Consider the following 5477-nt stretch of genomic DNA (forward strand, 5'->3'; position numbering starts at 1 on the left):
ATTGAGTTTTTGGGTTATAGACTTTAAAACAATAGTTTATACCTTTTATCAAGTCTATAAAACCATACAAGAGTTTTTAAAACATGGTTTAGTCAAAATGACAAAACAAGTGTTGTTGTATTTTCATGTTTTGGACTAGTTTTGAAAAATGATAATTTTTCACAAATATGAAGTGCAATTCTAAAAATTCTTTTTGTAACATGTTCATTAACATGTTTACAATTATTTTCCAAAGTTTTATATTTTTTAGAATTTATTTGCTATTTTAAAGGCACTTCAAAAATCTGTTTTACTATAACTAAACCAAAACAACTTAACCATATGAAAACAAACATGTATATATATATATATATATTTGTTTCATATTTAAACTTGAAAATCAAAAACCAAAACTTGTGTGTGTGTGTGTGTGTGTATAAACCAAATACGTGTGTATGTATATATGAGCTTAAAGTACCAACACACATAATATAACCTAAAACTAAATTACCCAAGCTTGAAGGTCTTCAATATAGCTCCACTTGGTAAACTATGCGGATGAATCTTGAACTTGAATTGCATTGCTTCACTCCACTATTCCGCCAACCTCTATTGGATATGATCGTTGAAGCACATTTCCATCCATCCTCCAACTTATTATTTGTCTACAATAAATAGGAAAATACAAATACTAGATAAACAATATTAGTAGTAAATTGTTAGTTATCAAAATAAAAGGGCCAACAATCTCCCCTTTTTGATAATGACAAATAATTTACACAAAGATATATACATGACACATAGGAAACCCGCAAGATCGAGTTGTCAAGCAAATGGTCAACTGGACGAGAGCTAGCGTACGCCTTAATGTGGTCAAGCTCATCCCTCTCGGCATCGAGCAAGTGACCCTCCATGAGTGCATCCCTCCTTATTTCGGGCTAGTTCGAGCATCCCAATTACAAGTCGTCCCCCACGACCCAAACGAATTTCTCCTTCCAGTCCTTGTGTGAGCCAGGAAGACTAGTGATGAGCCTGAACTTCCCCACCATTTGAAAGTGGAAGCAGGGTCTAGTCTGGTTCACCTTCACAACCACCAACCGGCCCAAGACCCGCAATGATGGCTTTATCACCAACCAGTGGCATATCACCACGAACCCCACCAGGATGACGATGGCGTTCGGCTTCATCTGGGCCGGCAATAACCCTAGCACCGTGAACACTTGATAGAGGAAGGGGTGTAGGGGCATTCGCAGACCATATTCCAAGTGCCTCAAGTATAAGGGATCCTAGTCTAATCCATGATCGTAAACGTACTCCGACCTCGTAGGGGCCACCAGATCATACTCCCGAGGGATATCAAACCTCCCATGGAGCGCCTTCGTCTGTGCCTGAGTCACTTTGGAGTGGAGCCCCGCTAGGAGAGCTCATCGATCAATAAGATCAGATGCCCTCGAAGATTGTAGAAATGATCGCCAGAGAAAGATGAACAAGAAAGGTCTTGAGTTCTCTAAAGGAAATTTCAAAAGGCAATAACCACCATCTCTCTAGCTTTAGCTCTATATATAGCCAGCTAGACCCACAACTGCCAAATCTAGACCGTCGAATCAAATTCTGGTCAATGGCCAAGATTAATTATCAACATTCGAAGCACCATCTCAGAGATCGAGGCGTAGCCAACTCACCACGAATAGCCCACAATCTACCAAGAAAAGTAGAGTTGTGGGAGGAGATAAAAAGAATGTGCAGTGACATCAGCCACGCAAGTATGAAATGACTTTTCAGTTCTGTCACACCCCGCTTCCTAAAATACCCGGGAATCAGAACGTGACAAGTCCGCGACGTATTAGATTGAAAAGAAATGTACATTGTCATTTTTTTCTTTTTCTTTTTCTTTTCTTCTCAATCCAATACGCTAAGCGTCAAATACATAAATCTCAATCACAGGTCCCCGATCACAATAGCAAGAATATAAAGACAATCCAGAATAAGAAATAAACATATCATCCATAGTAAATCATCCCAGACATAAAAACATATGGGTCAAACATACCCTTATTACAAAACGGTCCAGCTAGGAATAAAAATACATAGTTCATAATGAAAGAAAGTACAACTAAAAATATGAAAATCCATTATCAAACTAAGGAAAAATGTGATAAAGAGTTCTAATGTTCCACAACTACTACATAAGAAAACTACTACGCTTCAGCTTGATCTTCTACTCCATCTACAAGGCACCCCTACTGCGAATCCTCTGGTTCATGTACGATTCCGAGCTGAGGCCGTCTGTCTCCTAATTCTGACGTACACCAGAGAAAACAGATGTACGTCAGCGTGCATGGCACACGACAAGATCCTACAAAGAGAATAGGAACGGCCGAATGACCAATGCAATAACAATAATAATAAATAGAAACATGCAACTGGAATACTAACAAGCTAGATACAATCCATCACTAGAGTATAACGATCATAAGAATCCATAATCATCCGAGTAACAAGGACATACCACTAGATAGAATTAATACTTAAAAATCTACAACTCGAGACGTAGTACGTCGAGCGATATAATCCAAACAAGAAAACCCTCATGTATATACCATAAGTCTCAAATTGTAGATAATTAAATATTAATCCTAATCTAGGTATGGAAAGAAATACAACTGATCTACGTCTCACAAGAATCATAAACATTCAAACAACAAGGTCGTGTAGCTAACCATCCTATAACAGGTTACTGGTCTACCTCTCACATATAGTCAAAACTCATATTCTCGAATAACCAGTTGTTCACAAATCATCTACACGTAACGTTTCACTGTCCCCCTCAGACCCACACCAGCGCTACACAGGAATATCACTGGTGAGAGCCTGTAAATAATCAACAATCACAATATCACATCACCTCAGACCCACCCCAATGCTACACAGGAATTTCACTGGTGCGAGCCTGGAAATAATCAACAATCACAATATCACTGCTCCTCAGACCTACCCCAGCGCTACACAGGAATATCGCTGGTGCGAGCCTGAAAATAATCAACAATCACATCCGATCACCTGAACCAAGAATTCCCCATCCCAACTCTCCTCATTTTCTAAGTCAACAATACACATGTATCTAGGTCTTGTACACGACACGCTAGGCAACTAAGGACATGAACCACTAATGGTTCTCAACAAAACAAGAAATAATAAATAAATACAACTAATTTTATGCAAATCATATGATGAACATGACTATATAAGCTAGCGATGAATCAGATGTGCATATATGACATGAGTGAGTATAAATAAGAGTGTCAACATGTCGGTGTCAATGTACATGAAATATCGTGTTCTACAACTATCAATCACACGGTCATAATACAAAAAAAATAATCTTTTTCCAAAATAACTTCTTTAAAAACATTTATCATTCTAAAATAATTTCCTCCACAACATAAATTCTAAAAATTATAATTAATCTAAAATAATTCTGTTACCTAAAATAAATTCTTTAATTTATTATATTTGTCCTAAAATACTATTTATCACATAATTACTATCGATTCAATATTATTCATCAAACCCACATAGAAAATTATTATCAGATCTAAAAATTGTACACGATAAAATAACGGAGCGGGGATCTTACTCAAAACTAATTTACGACAATATAATAATTGATGCGAAATTAAATCGAGCATCGAAATCTTGCATATACTTAATTAACAATATAACAAAAATTGTAAAAACCAGTCAACGAGAAGTGAGATCTTGCCTCGGGACTTTCGTTGATCGCGTCGACGTCGACGTGCGAGGCTACGAGTGAGGCGACGGCGACAAGCGGCTGCGCGGAGGTCGCTGGTGGTGTAGGGCGTCGAACGAGTTCCGTCCGCGAGCCGGAGGAAGAGCACGACTACAGCGCGGGTCCAGCGGCTTCGCAGGTGGCTGTTGTAGTACAACGGACCAGCGATGACAGCGCGAGTCCTGCAGATGCGACGGGGGGGCCTGGCGGGTGTTTGGGTCCAAGCGGGCTGTATCGGTGCTGCCAAGGTGGCAAGCCATGGGAACAGCCAAGGGGAGGGGGTCAAGGAGGAGAGGTGTTGACTAGCCCAGGCGAGCTGGGGAGTGTTGGCGTGCGGAGTTGGGTCGCGGTTTGGGGTGGTGCGATGAAGGTCGAAGGTGAGGCCGGCGGTCAGGCGCGGAGGTGGTGCGGCCGAGGGTGGGGCTGGTGCGAACGAGCTGGGCAGGCGTGGGTGCGGTCAGCGTCAGGAGGAGAGCCGCGGTAGTTGTTCGTCGAACGAAGGGAGACGCGTGGGTGAGGGCTGGGAGGCGAACTCGGCGAACTTAGCGCGGGTGGCTGGTCAGGGCCGGAGGTGAGGTCGGCGGCGGTGGCCCAAGTGGTGCTGCGAGCGGGGTGCGACGGGGGTCCAGAGGGTGCGCGCGGGTTTGGGGGAAGCAAGAGAGGAGAGAGAGGCGCGGCGGTTTCGTGAAGGAGAGAGAGAGAGAAACCCATAAACACACACATATATATATATATATATATAAAGGAAAATTAGGGTTTTCAAAACAAAAAAATTAAAATAAATAATTACAGGTATTTAAAAATTAAACTAATTACAGAATAATTATCTATAATTAAAAACGTACATGCTGTGCTAATACAACAGTTGATACGAAATAGTCAAAATATATCCATATTGTATAATTAAACGAGAATAATTAATAATAAAAATATTTTTACTTAAATTTAAAATCAAATAATTATTGGACAATTACGTACACAGTAAAACATACTAGTTATACTAATTCGACAGATAATATGTAACAATAGAAATAATACAACAAATTATACCAAAAACACGTAATTAATAATACCATGTATTATATAAAATAATTTGTAATAATATTAATAATATAATATATTATTTAAAATATTACGTAATAGTACCGATAACATAACAAATTAATTCCAGAAATTTTTACCGCACAAAATAAATTTATAAATATCAAAATCATTTAAATAAATATATAATCAGATTTTTAAATCATAGAAACTTATTAAAAATCGAGAAAAATATCAATACTCTTTTAAAAATAATAATTAAATATTTAAAATACTAGAAAATTATTTTAATTAATATCAAAATTTCACGATCATTACAAGTTCCCTCATTTAATACACACCCACGTCCGTCCAAAGCAACTTTCATTTCACTCGGACCCGACTAAATCCGACTCCAAGCGAAAGGGACCAGCTGCTATGGTGTTTTCAATCACCAAAGTGTAACCCTTTGCCATCAACGAACATGTGTACTTTTGCATGCAATGCCCCAATCAAATTGGCGGCCAGAGACCAACAAGGATTCTAACTTAGCCGACTCGCCAAGTCGACATTTCTTCGTGTCGACTCGAATGGCGGACCTTGTCGGCCCTCTTGTTGAAGATGACTCACAACGAGCTCACTCGACCTGCTATTCGACGCCTCACAAAGACAACTCGAAAGGCGTTCT

Source organism: Asparagus officinalis, chromosome 1, assembly GCF_001876935.1.
Source record: "Asparagus officinalis chromosome 1, Aspof.V1, whole genome shotgun sequence".
NCBI classification, from domain to species: Eukaryota; Viridiplantae; Streptophyta; class Magnoliopsida; order Asparagales; family Asparagaceae; genus Asparagus; species Asparagus officinalis.